This window comes from Heloderma suspectum, chromosome 4, assembly GCF_057233095.1.
Source record: "Heloderma suspectum isolate Gila_16-S chromosome 4, 16-S_ref, whole genome shotgun sequence".
Lineage (NCBI taxonomy): Eukaryota > Metazoa > Chordata > Lepidosauria > Squamata > Helodermatidae > Heloderma > Heloderma suspectum.
Window position 1 is genome coordinate 152,356,133 of NC_139461.1, and position 16,387 is coordinate 152,372,519.

A 16,387-nucleotide genomic window follows, 5' to 3' on the forward strand; every position below is an offset into this window, starting at 1 on the left:
CCTAGCTTGTTGAATCAGACTGAGTGGGACATCAAGATGTCTTCCATACTGACATTTGGTACACTCTGTGGACGGCAGTATGTTTCAGTCCAAAAAGGAAATGAGGGTTGAGACTCAAATTAGGGTTAGGGCTGGGGAGACTTGGCTTCCCAGGATGTAACCAGGGTTTTGGCGAAGCCTAGATTGGTAAAACAGACTGAGTAGGCCATCCGGAGTATATCATACTGCCAGTTAGTACACCATGTGGACAGGGAAATGTTTCAGTCTAAAGAGAAAATTAGGGTTAAGACCCAAGTTAGGGTTAGCTGTCAGGAGACATGGCTTCCCAGAATGGAAACAGGGTGTTGCTGAAGCCAAGCATGGTGAAACAGACTGAGAGGGCCAAAGGAATTGTGTGCCTACTGTCTTTTAGTAGAACATGAGGATGGGAGGTTGTTACATTTGCACAAGAATATCAGGTTAAGTCTCAAGTTAGGGTTAGGGTTGGGGAGATGTGGCTTCCCAGGTTGGAAACGGGTCCTTGGTGAAGCTTAACTTCCTGAATCAGACTGAGTGGGCCATCAAGATGTCTTCCATACTTACATTTGGCACACTCTGTGGACCGCAGTATGTTTCAGTCCAAAAAGGAAATAGGGTTGAGACTCAAATTAGGGTTAGGGTTGGGGAGACTTGGCTTCCCAGGATGTAACCAGGGTTTTGGCGAAGTCTAGATTGGTAAAACAGACAGAGTAGGCCAACCGGAGTATAACATACTGCCAGTTAGTACACCATGTGGACAGGGAAATGTTTCAGTCCAAAGAGAAAATTAGGGTTAAGACCCAAGTTAGGGTTAGCTGTCAGGAGACATGGCTTTCCAGAATGGAAACAGGGTGTTGCTGAAGCCAAGCATGGTGAAACAGACTGAGAGGGCCAAAGGAATTGTGTGCCTACTGTCCTTTAGTAGAACATGAGGATGGGGGGTTGTTACATTTGCACAAGAAAATCAGGTTAAGTCTCAAGTTAGGGTTAGGGTTGGGGAGATGTGGCTTCCCAGGTTGGAAACGGGTCCTTGGTGAAGCCTAGCTTGCTGAATCAGACTGAGTGGGGCATCAAGATGTCTTCCATACTTACATTTGGTACACTCTGTGAACCGCAGTATGTTTCAGTCCAAAAAGGAAATGAGGGTTGATCCTCAAATTAGGGTTAGGGTTGGGGAGACTTGGCTTCCCAGGATGTAACCAGGGTTTTGGTGAAGCCTAGATTGGTAAAACAGACTGAGTAGGCCAACCGGAGTATAACATACTGCCAGTTAGTACACCATGTGGACAGGGAAATGTTTCAGTCCAAAGAGAAAATTAGGGTTAAGACCCAAGTGAGGGTTAGCTGTCAGGAGACATGGCTTCCCAGAATGGAAACAGGGTGTTGCTGAAGCCAAGCATGGTGAAACAGACTGAGAGGGCCAAAGGAATTGTGTGCCTACTGTCTTTTAGTAGAACATGAGGATGAAGGTTGTTACATTTGCACAAGAATATCAGGTTAAGTCTCAAGTTAGGGTTAGGGTTGGGGAGATGTGGCTTCCCAGGTTGGAAACGGGTCCTTGGTGAAGCTTAACTTCCTGAATCAGACTGAGTGGGCCATCAAGATGTCTTCCATACTTACATTTGGCACACTCTGTGGACCGCAGTATGTTTCAGTCCAAAAAGGAAATAGGGTTGAGACTCAAATTAGGGTTAGGGTTGGGGAGACTTAGCTTCCCAGGATGTAACCAGGGTTTTGGTGAAGCCTAGATTGGTAAAACAGACTGAGTAGGCCTTCCGGAGTATAACATACTGCCAGTTAGTACACCATGTGGACAGGGAAATATTTCAGTCCAAAGAAAAAACTAGGGTTAAGACCCAAGTTAGGGTTAGCGGTCAGGAAACATGGCTTCCCGGAATGGAAGCAGGGTGTTGCTGAAGCCAAGCATGGTGAAACAGACTGAGAGGGCAAAAGGAATTGTGTGCCTACTGTCTTTTAGTACAACATGAGGATGGGGGTTTGTTACATTTGCACAAGAAAATCAGGTTAAGTCTCAAGTTAGGGTTGGTTTGGGGAGATGTGGCTTCCCAGGTTGGAAACGGGTCCTTGGTGAAGCCTAGCTTGTTGAATCAGACTGAGTGGGACATCAAGATGTCTTCCATACTTACATTTGGTACACTCTGTGGACGGCAGTATGTTTCAGTCCAAAAAGGAAATGAGGGTTGAGACTCAAATTAGGGTTAGGGCTGGGGAGACTTGGCTTCCCAGGATGTAACCAGGGTTTTGGCGAAGCCTAGATTGGTAAAACAGACTGAGTAGGCCATCCGGAGTATATCATACTGCCAGTTAGTACACCATGTGGACAGGGAAATGTTTCAGTCTAAAGAGAAAATTAGGGTTAAGACCCAAGTTAGGGTTAGCTGTCAGGAGACATGGCTTCCCAGAATGGAAACAGGGTGTTGCTGAAGCCAAGCATGGTGAAACAGACTGAGAGGGCCAAAGGAATTGTGTGCCTACTGTCTTTTAGTAGAACATGAGGATGGGAGGTTGTTACATTTGCACAAGAATATCAGGTTAAGTCTCAAGTTAGGGTTAGGGTTGGGGAGATGTGGCTTCCCAGGTTGGAAACGGGTCCTTGGTGAAGCTTAACTTCCTGAATCAGACTGAGTGGGCCATCAAGATGTCTTCCATACTTACATTTGGTACACTCTGTGGACGGCAGTATGTTTCAGTCCAAAAAGGAAATGAGGGTTGAGACTCAAATTAGGGTTAGGGTTGGGGAGACTTGGCTTCCCAGGATGTAACCAGGGTTTTGGCGAAGCCTAGATTGGTAAAACAGACTGAGTAGGCCATCCGGAGTATATCATACTGCCAGTTAGTACACCATGTGGACAGGGAAATGTTTCAGTCTAAAGAGAAAATTAGGGTTAAGACCCAAGTTAGGGTTAGCTGTCAGGAGACATGGCTTTCCAGAATGGAAACAGGGTGTTGCTGAAGCCAAGCATGGTGAAACAGACTGAGAGGGCCAAAGGAATTGTGTGCCTACTGTCTTTTAGTAGAACATGAGGATGGGAGGTTGTTACATTTGCACAAGAAAATCAGGTTAAGTCTCAAGTTAGGGTTAGGGTTGGGGAGATGTGGCTTCCCAGGTTGGAAACGGGTCCTTGGTGAAGCCTAGCTTGCTGAATCAGACTGAGTGGGGCATCAAGATGTCTTCCATACTTACATTTGGCACACTCTGTGGACCGCAGTATATTTCAGTCCAAAAAGGAAATAGGGTTGAGACTCAAATTAGGGTTACGGTTGGGGAGACTTGGCTTCCCAGGATGTAACCAGGGTTTTGGTGAAACCTAGATTGGTAAAACAGACTGAGTAGGCATTCAGGAGTATATCATACTGCCAGTTAGTACACCATGTGGACAGGGAAATGTTTCAGTCTAAAGACAAAATTAGGGTTAAGACCCAAGTTAGGGTTAGCTGTCAGGAGACATGGCTTCCCAGAATGGAAACAGGGTGTTGCTGAAGCCAAGCATGGTGAAACAGACTGAGAGGGCCAAAGGAATTGTGTGCCTACTGTCTTTTAGTAGAACATGAGGATGGGAGGTTGTTACATTTGCACAAGAATATCAGGTTAAGTCTCAAGTTAGGGTTAGGGTTGGGGAGATGTGGCTTCCCAGGTTGGAAACGGGTCCTTGGTGAAGCTTAACTTCCTGAATCAGACTGAGTGGGCCATCAAGATGTCTTCCATACTTACATTTGGTACACTCTGTGGACGGCAGTATGTTTCAGTCCAAAAAGGAAATGAGGGTTGAGACTCAAATTAGGGTTAGGGCTGGGGAGACTTGGCTTCCCAGGATGTAACCAGGGTTTTGGCGAAGCCTAGATTGGTAAAACAGACTGAGTAGGCCATCCGGAGTATATCATACTGCCAGTTAGTACACCATGTGGACAGGGAAATGTTTCAGTCCAAAGAGAAAATTAGGGTTAAGACCCAAGTTAGGGTTAGCTGTCAGGAGACATGGCTTCCCAGAATGGAAACAGGGTGTTGCTGAAGCCAAGCATGGTGAAACAGACTGAGAGGGCCAAAGGAATTGTGTGCCTACTGTCTTTTAGTAGAACATGAGGATGGGAGGTTGTTACATTTGCACAAGAATATCAGGTTAAGTCTCAAGTTAGGGTTAGGGTTGGGGAGATGTGGCTTCCCAGGTTGGAAACGGGTCCTTGTTGAAGCCTAGCTTGCTGAATCAGACTGAGTGGGGCATCAAGATGTCTTCCATACTTACATTTGGCACACTCTGTGGACGGCAGTATGTTTCAGTCCAAAAAGGAAATGAGGGTTGAGACTCAAATTAGGGTTAGGGTTGGGGAGACTTGGCTTCCCAGGATGTAACCAGGGTTTTGGCGAAGCCTAGATTGGTAAAACAGACTGAGTAGGCCTTCCTGAGTATAACATACTGCCAGTTAGTACACCATGTGGACAGGGAAATATTTCAGTCCAAAGAAAAAACTAGGGTTAAGACCCAAGTTAGGGTTAGCGGTCAGGAGACATGGCTTCCCGGAATGGAAACAGGGTGTTGCTGAAGCCAAGCATGGTGAAACAGACTGAGAGGGCCAAAGGAATTGTGTGCCTACTGTCTTTTAGTACAACATGAGGATGGGGGTTTGTTACATTTGCACAAGAAAATCAGGTTAAGTCTCAAGTTAGGGTTGGTTTGGGGAGATGTGGCTTCCCAGGTTGGAAACGGGTCCTTGGTGAAGCCTAGCTTGTTGAATCAGACTGAGTGGGACATCAAGATGTCTTCCATACTGACATTTGGTACACTCTGCGGACGGCAGTATGTTTCAGTCCAAAAAGGAAATGAGGGTTGAGACTCAAATTAGGGTTAGGGCTGGGGAGACTTGGCTTCCCAGGATGTAACCAGGGTTTTGGCGAAGCCTAGATTGGTAAAACAGACTGAGTAGGCCATCCGGAGTATAACATACTGCCAGTTAGTACACCATGTGGACAGGGAAATGTTTCAGTCCAAAGAGAAAATTAGGGTTAAGACCCAAGTGAGGGTTAGCTGTCAGGAGACATGGCTTCCCAGAATGGAAACAGGGTGTTGCTGAAGCCAAGCATGGTGAAACAGACTGAGAGGGCCAAAGGAATTGTGTGCCTACTGTCTTTTAGTAGAACATGAGGATGAAGGTTGTTACATTTGCACAAGAATATCAGGTTAAGTCTCAAGTTAGGGTTAGGGTTGGGGAGATGTGGCTTCCCAGGTTGGAAACGGGTCCTTGGTGAAGCTTAACTTCCTGAATCAGACTGAGTGGGCCATCAAGATGTCTTCCATACTTACATTTTGCACACTCTGTGGACCGCAGTATGTTTCAGTCCAAAAAGGAAATAGGGTTGAGACTCAAATTAGGGTTAGGGTTGGGGAGACTTGGCTTCCCAGGATGTAACCAGGGTTTTGGTGAAGCCTAGATTGGTAAAACAGACTGAGCAGGCATTCAGGAGTATAACATACTGCCAGTTAGTACACCATGTGGACAGGGAAATGTTTCAGTCCAAAGACAAAATTAGGGTTAAGACCCAAGTTAGGGTTAGCGGTCAGGAGACATGGCTTCCCAGAATGGAAACAGGGTGTTGCTGAAGCCAAGCATGGTGAAACAGACTGAGAGGGCCAAAGGAATTGTGTGCCTACTGTCTTTTAGTAGAACATGAGGATGGGAGGTTGTTACATTTGCACAAGAATATCAGGTTAAGTATCAAGTTAGAGTTAGGGTTGGGGAGATGTGGCTTCCCAGGTTGGAAACGGGTCCTTGTTGAAGCCTAGCTTGCTGAATCAGACTGAGTGGGGCATCAAGATGTCTTCCATACTTACAATTAGGTACACTCTGTGGACGGCAGTATGTTTCAGTCCAAAAAGGAAATGAGGGTTGAGACTCAAATTAGGGTTAGGGTTGGGGAGACTTGGCTTCCCAGGATGTAACCAGGGTTTTGGCGAAGCCTAGATTGGTAAAACAGACTGAGTAGGCCTTCCGGAGTATAACATACTGCCAGTTAGTACACCATGTGGACAGGGAAATATTTCAGTCCAAAGAAAAAACTAGGGTTAAGACCCAAGTTAGGGTTAGCGGTCAGGAGACATGGCTTCCCGGAATGGAAACAGGGTGTTGCTGAAGCCAAGCATGGTGAAACAGACTGAGAGGGCCAAATGAATTGTGTGCCTACTGTATTTTAGTAGAACATGAGGATGGGGGGTTGTTACAGTTCAACAAGAAAATCAGGTTAAGTCTCAAGTTAGGGTTAGGGTTGGGGAGATGTGGCTTCCCAGGTTGGAAACGGGTCCTTGGTGAAGCCTAGCTTGCTGAATCAGACTGAGTGGGGCATCAAGATGTCTTCCATACTTACATTTGGTACACTCTGTGAACCGCAGTATGTTTCAGTCCAAAAAGGAAATGAGGGTTGATACTCAAATTAGGGTTAGGGTTGGGGAGACTTGGCTTCCCAGGATGTAACCAGGGTTTTGGTGAAGCCTAGATTGGTAAAACAGACTGAGTAGGCCAACCGGAGTATAACATACTGCCAGTTAGTACACCATGTGGACAGGGAAATGTTTCAGTCCAAAGAGAAAATTAGGGTTAAGACCCAAGTTAGGGTTAGCTGTCAGGAGACATGGCTTCCCAGAATGGAAACAGGGTATTGCTGAAGCCAAGCATGGTGAAACAGACTGAGAGGGCCAAAGGAATTGTGTGCCTACTGTCTTTTAGTAGAACATGAGGATGGGAGGTTGTTACATTTGCACAAGAAAATCAGGTTAAGTCTCAAGTTAGGGTTAGGGTTGGGGAGATGTGGCTTCCCAGGTTGGAAACGGGTCCTTGTTGAAGCCTAGCTTGCTGAATCAGACTGAGTGGGGCATCAAGATGTCTTCCATACTTACAATTAGGTACACTCTGTGGACGGCAGTATGTTTCAGTCCAAAAAGGAAATGAGGGTTGAGACTCAAATTAGGGTTAGGGTTGGGGAGACTTGGCTTCCCAGGATGTAACCAGGGTTTTGGCGAAGCCTAGATTGGTAAAACAGACTGAGTAGGCCTTCCGGAGTATAACATACTGCCAGTTAGTACACCATGTGGACAGGGAAATATTTCAGTCCAAAGAAAAAACTAGGGTTAAGACCCAAGTTAGGGTTAGCGGTCAGGAGACATGGCTTCCCGGAATGGAAACAGGGTGTTGCTGAAGCCAAGCATGGTGAAACAGACTGAGAGGGCAAAAGGAATTGAGTGCCTACTGTCTTTTAGTACAACATGAGGATGGGGGTTTGTTACATTTGCACAAGAAAATCAGGTTAAGTCTCAAGTTAGGGTTGGTTTGGGGAGATGTGGCTTCCCAGGTTGGAAACGGGTCCTTGGTGAAGCCTAGCTTGTTGAATCAGACTGAGTGGGACATCAAGATGTCTTCCATACTTACATTTGGTACACTCTGTGGACGGCAGTATGTTTCAGTCCAAAAAGGAAATGAGGGTTGAGACTCAAATTAGGGTTAGGGCTGGGGAGACTTGGCTTCCCAGGATGTAACCAGGGTTTTGGCGAAGCCTAGATTGGTAAAACAGACTGAGTAGGCCATCCGGAGTATAACATACTGCCAGTTAGTACACCATGTGGACAGGGAAATGTTTCAGTCCAAAGAGAAAATTAGGGTTAAGACCCAAGTGAGGGTTAGCTGTCAGGAGACATGGCTTCCCAGAATGGAAACAGGGTGTTGCTGAAGCCAAGCATGGTGAAACAGACTGAGAGGGCCAAAGGAATTGTGTGCCTACTGTCTTTTAGTAGAACATGAGGATGGGAGGTTGTTACATTTGCACAAGAATATCAGGTTAAGTCTCAAGTTAGGGTTAGGGTTGGGGAGATGTGGCTTCCCAGGTTGGAAACGGGTCCTTGGTGAAGCTTAACTTCCTGAATCAGACTGAGTGGGCCATCAAGATGTCTTCCATACTTACATTTGGCACACTCTGTGGACCGCAGTATGTTTCAGTCCAAAAAGGAAATAGGGTTGAGACTCAAATTAGGGTTAGGGTTGGGGAGACTTGGCTTCCCAGGATGTAACCAGGGTTTTGGTGAAGCCTAGATTGGTAAAACAGACTGAGTAGGCATTCAGGAGTATAACATACTGCCAGTTAGTACACCATGTGGACAGGGAAATGTTTCAGTCCAAAGACAAAATTAGGGTTAAGACCCAAGTTAGGGTTAGCTGTCAGGAGACATGGCTTTCCAGAATGGAAACAGGGTGTTGCTGAAGCCAAGCATGGTGAAACAGACTGAGAGGGCCAAAGGAATTGTGTGCCTACTGTCTTTTAGTAGAACATGAGGATGGGAGGTTGTTACATTTGCACAAGAATATCAGGTTAAGTATCAAGTTAGAGTTAGGGTTGGGGAGATGTGGCTTCCCAGGTTGGAAACGGGTCCTTGTTGAAGCCTAGCTTGCTGAATCAGACTGAGTGGGGCATCAAGATGTCTTCCATACTTACAATTAGGTACACTCTGTGGACGGCAGTATGTTTCAGTCCAAAAAGGAAATGAGGGTTGAGACTCAAATGAGGGTTAGGGTTGGGGAGACTTGGCTTCCCAGGATGTAACCAGGGTTTTGGCGAAGCCTAGATTGGTAAAACAGACTGAGTAGGCCTTCCGGAGTATAACATACTGCCAGTTAGTACACCATGTGGACAGGGAAATATTTCAGTCCAAAGAAAAAACTAGGGTTAAGACCCAAGTTAGGGTTAGCGGTCAGGAGACATGGCTTCCCGGAATGGAAGCAGGGTGTTGCTGAAGCCAAGCATGGTGAAACAGACTGAGAGGGCAGAAGGAATTGTGTGCCTACTGTCTTTTAGTACTACATGAGGATGGGGGTATGTTACATTTGCACAAGAAAATCAGGTTAAGTCTCAAGTTAGGGTTGGTTTGGGGAGATGTGGCTTCCCAGGTTGGAAACGGGTCCTTGGTGAAGCCTAGCTTGTTGAATCAGACTGAGTGGGACATCAAGATGTCTTCCATACTGACATTTGGTACACTCTGTGGACGGCAGTATGTTTCAGTCCAAAAAGGAAATGAGGGTTGAGACTCAAATTAGGGTTAGGGCTGGGGAGACTTGGCTTCCCAGGATGTAACCAGGGTTTTGGCGAAGCCTAGATTGGTAAAACAGACTGAGTAGGCCATCCGGAGTATATCATACTGCCAGTTAGTACACCATGTGGACAGGGAAATGTTTCAGTCTAAAGAGAAAATTAGGGTTAAGACCCAAGTTAGGGTTAGCTGTCAGGAGACATGGCTTCCCAGAATGGAAACAGGGTGTTGCTGAAGCCAAGCATGGTGAAACAGACTGAGAGGGCCAAAGGAATTGTGTGCCTACTGTCTTTTAGTAGAACATGAGGATGGGAGGTTGTTACATTTGCACAAGAATATCAGGTTAAGTCTCAAGTTAGGGTTAGGGTTGGGGAGATGTGGCTTCCCAGGTTGGAAACGGGTCCTTGGTGAAGCTTAACTTCCTGAATCAGACTGAGTGGGCCATCAAGATGTCTTCCATACTTACATTTGGCACACTCTGTGGACCGCAGTATGTTTCAGTCCAAAAAGGAAATAGGGTTGAGACTCAAATTAGGGTTAGGGTTGGGGAGACTTGGCTTCCCAGGATGTAACCAGGGTTTTGGCGAAGTCTAGATTGGTAAAACAGACAGAGTAGGCCAACCGGAGTATAACATACTGCCAGTTAGTACACCATGTGGACAGGGAAATGTTTCAGTCCAAAGAGAAAATTAGGGTTAAGACCCAAGTTAGGGTTAGCTGTCAGGAGACATGGCTTTCCAGAATGGAAACAGGGTGTTGCTGAAGCCAAGCATGGTGAAACAGACTGAGAGGGCAAAAGGAATTGTGTGCCTACTGTCTTTTAGGAGAACATGAGGATGGGGGGTTGTTACATTTGCACAAGAAAATCAGGTTAAGTCTCAAGTTAGGGTTAGGGTTGGGGAGATGTGGCTTCCCAGGTTGGAAACGGGTCCTTGGTGAAGCCTAGCTTGCTGAATCAGACTGAGTGGGGCATCAAGATGTCTTCCATACTTACATTTGGCACACTCTGTGGACCGCAGTATGTTTCAGTCCAAAAAGGAAATAGGGTTGAGACTCAAATTAGGGTTAGGGTTGGGGAGACTTGGCTTCCCAGGATGTAACCAGGGTTTTGGCGAAGCCTAGATTGGTAAAACAGACTGAGTAGGCCTTCCGGAGTATAACATACTGCCAGTTAGTACACCATGTGGACAGGGAAATATTTCAGTCCAAAGAAAAAACTAGGGTTAAGACCCAAGTTAGGGTTAGCGGTCAGGAGACATGGCTTCCCGGAATGGAAGCAGGGTGTTGCTGAAGCCAAGCATGGTGAAGCAGACTGAGAGGGCAAAAGGAATTGTGTGCCTACTGTCTTTTAGTACAACATGAGGATGGGGGTTTGTTACATTTGCACAAGAAAATCAGGTTAAGTCTCAAGTTAGGGTTGGTTTGGGGAGATGTGGCTTCCCAGGTTGGAAACGGGTCCTTGGTGAAGCCTAGCTTGTTGAATCAGACTGAGTGGGACATCAAGATGTCTTCCATACTTACATTTGGTACACTCTGTGGACGGCAGTATGTTTCAGTCCAAAAAGGAAATGAGGGTTGAGACTCAAATTAGGGTTAGGGCTGGGGAGACTTGGCTTCCCAGGATGTAACCAGGGTTTTGGCGAAGCCTAGATTGGTAAAACAGACTGAGTAGGCCATCCGGAGTATATCATACTGCCAGTTAGTACACCATGTGGACAGGGAAATGTTTCAGTCCAAAGAGAAAATTAGGGTTAAGACCCAAGTTAGGGTTAGCTGTCAGGAGACATGGCTTCCCAGAATGGAAACAGGGTGTTGCTGAAGCCAAGCATGGTGAAACAGACTGAGAGGGCCAAAGGAATTGTGTGCCTACTGTCTTTTAGTAGAACATGAGGATGGGAGGTTGTTACATTTGCACAAGAATATCAGGTTAAGTCTCAAGTTAGGGTTAGGGTTGGGGAGATGTGGCTTCCCAGGTTGGAAACGGGTCCTTGGTGAAGCTTAACTTCCTGAATCAGACTGAGTGGGCCATCAAGATGTCTTCCATACTTACATTTGGCACACTCTGTGGACCGCAGTATGTTTCAGTCCAAAAAGGAAATAGGGTTGAGACTCAAATTAGGGTTAGGGTTGGGGAGACTTGGCTTCCCAGGATGTAACCAGGGTTTTGGCGAAGTCTAGATTGGTAAAACAGACGGAGTAGGCCAACCGGAGTATAACATACTGCCAGTTAGTACACCATGTGGACAGGGAAATGTTTCAGTCCAAAGACAAAATTAGGGTTAAGACCCAAGTTAGGGTTAGCTGTCAGGAGACATGGCTTTCCAGAATGGAAACAGGGTGTTGCTGAAGCCAAGCATGGTGAAACAGACTGAGAGGGCAAAAGGAATTGTGTGCCTACTGTCTTTTAGTAGAACATGAGGATGGGGGGTTGTTACATTTGCACAAGAAAATCAGGTTAAGTCTCAAGTTAGGGTTAGGGTTGGGGAGATGTGGCTTCCCAGGTTGGAAACGGGTCCTTGGTGAAGCCTAGCTTGCTGAATCAGACTGAGTGGGGCATCAAGATGTCTTCCATACTTACATTTGGTACACTCTGTGAACCGCAGTATGTTTCAGTCCAAAAAGGAAATGAGGGTTGATACTCAAATTAGGGTTAGGGTTGGGGAGACTTGGCTTCCCAGGATGTAACCAGGGTTTTGGTGAAGCCTAGATTGGTAAAACAGACTGAGTAGGCCAACCGGAGTATAACATACTGCCAGTTAGTACACCATGTGGACAGGGAAATGTTTCAGTCCAAAGAGAAAATTAGGGTTAAGACCCAAGTTAGGGTTAGCTGTCAGGAGACATGGCTTCCCAGAATGGAAACAGGGTGTTGCTGAAGCCAAGCATGGTGAAACAGACTGAGAGGGCCAAAGGAATTGTGTGCCTACTGTCTTTTAGTAGAACATGAGGATGGGGGGTTGTTACATTTGCACAAGAAAATCAGGTTAAGTCTCAAGTTAGGGTTAGGGTTGGGGAGATGTGGCTTCCCAGGTTGGAAACGGGTCCTTGGTGAAGCCTAGCTTGCTGAATCAGACTGAGTGGGGCATCAAGATGTCTTCCATACTTACATTTGGTACACTCTGTGAACCGCAGTATGTTTCAGTCCAAAAAGGAAATGAGGGTTGATACTCAAATTAGGGTTAGGGTTGGGGAGACTTGGCTTCCCAGGATGTAACCAGGGTTTTGGTGAAGCCTAGATTGGTAAAACAGACTGAGTAGGCCAACCGGAGTATAACATACTGCCAGTTAGTACACCATGTGGACAGGGAAATGTTTCAGTCCAAAGACAAAATTAGGGTTAAGACCCAAGTTAGGGTTAGCTGTCAGGAGACATGGCTTTCCAGAATGGAAACAGGGTGTTGCTGAAGCCAAGCATGGTGAAACAGACTGAGAGGGCAAAAGGAATTGTGTGCCTACTGTCTTTTAGTAGAACATGAGGATGGGGGGTTGTTACATTTGCACAAGAAAATCAGGTTAAGTCTCAAGTTAGGGTTAGGGTTGGGGAGATGTGGCTTCCCAGGTTGGAAACGGGTCCTTGGTGAAGCCTAGCTTGCTGAATCAGACTGAGTGGGGCATCAAGATGTCTTCCATACTTACATTTGGTACACTCTGTGAACCGCAGTATGTTTCAGTCCAAAAAGGAAATGAGGGTTGATACTCAAATTAGGGTTAGGGTTGGGGAGACTTGGCTTCCCAGGATGTAACCAGGGTTTTGGTGAAGCCTAGATTGGTAAAACAGACTGAGTAGGCCAACCGGAGTATAACATACTGCCAGTTAGTACACCATGTGGACAGGGAAATGTTTCAGTCCAAAGAGAAAATTAGGGTTAAGACCCAAGTTAGGGTTAGCTGTCAGGAGACATGGCTTCCCAGAATGGAAACAGGGTGTTGCTGAAGCCAAGCATGGTGAAACAGACTGAGAGGGCCAAAGGAATTGTGTGCCTACTGTCTTTTAGTAGAACATGAGGATGGGGGGTTGTTACATTTGCACAAGAAAATCAGGTTAAGTCTCAAGTTAGGGTTAGGGTTGGGGAGATGTGGCTTCCCAGGTTGGAAACGGGTCCTTGGTGAAGCCTAGCTTGCTGAATCAGACTGAGTGGGGCATCAAGATGTCTTCCATACTTACATTTGGTACACTCTGTGAACCGCAGTATGTTTCAGTCCAAAAAGGAAATGAGGGTTGATACTCAAATTAGGGTTAGGGTTGGGGAGACTTGGCTTCCCAGGATGTAACCAGGGTTTTGGTGAAGCCTAGATTGGTAAAACAGACTGAGTAGGCCAACCGGAGTATAACATACTGCCAGTTAGTACACCATGTGGACAGGGAAATGTTTCAGTCCAAAGAGAAAATTAGGGTTAAGACCCAAGTGAGGGTTAGCTGTCAGGAGACATGGCTTCCCAGAATGGAAACAGGGTGTTGCTGAAGCCAAGCATGGTGAAACAGACTGAGAGGGCCAAAGGAATTGTGTGCCTACTGTCTTTTAGTAGAACATGAGGATGGGGGTTTGTTACATTTGCACAAGAAAATCAGGTTAAGTCTCAAGTTAGGGTTAGGGTTGGGGAGATGTGGCTTCCCAGGTTGGAAACGGGTCCTTGGTGAAGCTTAACTTCCTGAATCAGACTGAGTGGGCCATCAAGATGTCTTCCATACTTACATTTGGCACACTCTGTGGACCGCAGTATGTTTCAGTCCCAAAAGGAAATAGGGTTGAGACTCAAATTAGGGTTAGGGTTGGGGAGACTTGGCTTCCCAGGATGTAACCAGGGTTTTGGTGAAGCCTAGATTGGTAAAACAGACTGAGTAGGCATTCAGGAGTATAACATACTGCCAGTTAGTACACCATGTGGACAGGGAAATGTTTCAGTCCAAAGACTAAATTCGAGTTAAGACCCAAGTTAGGGTTAGCTGTCAGGAGACATGGCTTCCCGGAATGGAAACAGGGTGTTGCTGAAGCCAAGCATGGTGAAACAGACTGAGAGGGCCAACGGAATTGTGTGCCTACTGTCTTTTAGTACAACATGAGGATGGGGGTTTGTTACATTTGCACAAGAAAATCAGGTTAAGTCTCAAGTTAGGGTTGGGTTGGGGAGATGTGGCTTCCCAGGTTGGAAACGGGTCCTTGGTGAAGCTTAACTTGCTGAATCAGACTGAGTGGGGTATCAAGGTGTCTTCCATACTTACATTTGGTACACACTGTGGACGGCAGTATGTTTCAGTCCCAAAAGGAAATGAGGGTTGAGACTCAAATTAGGGTTAGGGTTGGGGAGACTTGGCTTCCCAGGATGTAACCAGGGTTTTGGTGAAGCCTAGATTGGTAAAACAGACTGAGTAGGCAAACCGGAGTATAACATACTGCCAGTTAGTACACCATGTGGACAGGGAAATGTTTCATTCCAAAGAGAAAATTAGGGTTAAGACCCAAGTGAGGGTTATCGGTCAGGAGACATGGCTTCCCAGAATGGAAACAGGGTGTTGCTGAAGCCAAGCATGGTGAAACAGACTGAGAGGGCCAAAGGAATTGTGTGCCTACTGTCTTTTAGTAGAACATGAGGATGGGAGGTTGTTACATTTGCACAAGAATATCAGGTTAAGTCTCAAGTTAGGGTTAGGGTTGGGGAGATGTGGCTTCCCAGGTTGGAAACGGGTCCTTGTTGAAGCCTAGCTTGCTGAATCAGACTGAGTGGGGCATCAAGATGTCTTCCATACTTACAATTAGGTACACTCTGTGGACGGCAGTATGTTTCAGTCCAAAAAGGAAATGAGGGTTGAGACTCAAATGAGGGTTAGGGTTGGGGAGACTTGGCTTCCCAGGATGTAACCAGGGTTTTGGCGAAGCCTAGATTGGTAAAACAGACTGAGTAGGCCTTCCGGAGTATAACATACTGCCAGTTAGTACACCATGTGGACAGGGAAATATTTCAGTCCAAAGAAAAAACTAGGGTTAAGACCCAAGTTAGGGTTAGCTGTCAGGAGACATGGCTTCCCGGAATGGAAACAGGGTGTTGCTGAAGCCAAGCATGGTGAAACAGACTGAGAGGGCCAACGGAATTGTGTGCCTACTGTCTTTTAGTACAACATGAGGATGGGGGTTTGTTACATTTGCACAAGAAAATCAGGTTAAGTCTCAAGTTAGGGTTGGGTTGGGGAGATGTGGCTTCCCAGGTTGGAAACGGGTCCTTGGTGAAGCTTAACTTGCTGAATCAGACTGAGTGGGGTATCAAGGTGTCTTCCATACTTACATTTGGTACACACTGTGGACGGCAGTATGTTTCAGTCCCAAAAGGAAATGAGGGTTGAGACTCAAATTAGGGTTAGGGTTGGGGAGACTTGGCTTCCCAGGATGTAACCAGGGTTTTGGTGAAGCCTAGATTGGTAAAACAGACTGAGTAGGCCTTCCGGAGTATAACATACTGCCAGTTAGTACACCATGTGGACAGGGAAATGTTTCAGTCCAAAGAAAAAATTAGGGTTAAGAAAAATTTAGGGTTATCGGTCAGGAGACATGCCTTACCAGAATGGAAACAGGGTGTTGCTGAAGCCAAGCATGGTGAAACAGACTGAGAGGGCCAAAGGAATTGTGTGCCTACTGTCTTTTAGTACAACATGAGGATGGGGGTTTGTTACATTTGCACAAGAAAATCAGGTTAAGTCTCAAGTTAGGGTTAGGGTTGGGGAGATGTGGCTTCCCAGGTTGGAAACGGGTCCTTGGTGAAGCCTAACTTGCTGAATCAGACTGAGTGGGGCATCAAGATGTCTTCCATACTGACATTTGGTACACTCTGTGGACGGCGGTTTGTTTCAGTCCCAAAAGGAAATGAGGCCTGAGACTCAAATTAGGGTTAGGGTTGGGGAGACTTGGCTTTCCAGGATGTAACCAGGGTTTTGGTGAAGCCTAGATTGGTAAAACAGACTGAGTAGGCAAACCGGAGTATAACATACTGCCAGTTAGTACACCATGTGGACAGGGAAATGTTTCATTCCAAAGAGAAAATTAGGGTTAAGACCCAAGTGAGGGTTATCGGTCAGGAGACATGGCTTCCCAGAATGGAAACAGGGTGTTGCTGAAGCCAAGCATGGTGAAACAGACTGAGAGGGCCAAAGGAATTGTGTGCCTACTGTCTTTTAGTAGAACATGAGGATGGGAGGTTGTTACATTTGCACAAGAATATCAGGTTAAGTCTCAAGTTAGGGTTAGGGTTGGGGAGATGTGGCTTCCCAGGTTGGAAACGGGTCCTTGTTGAAGCCT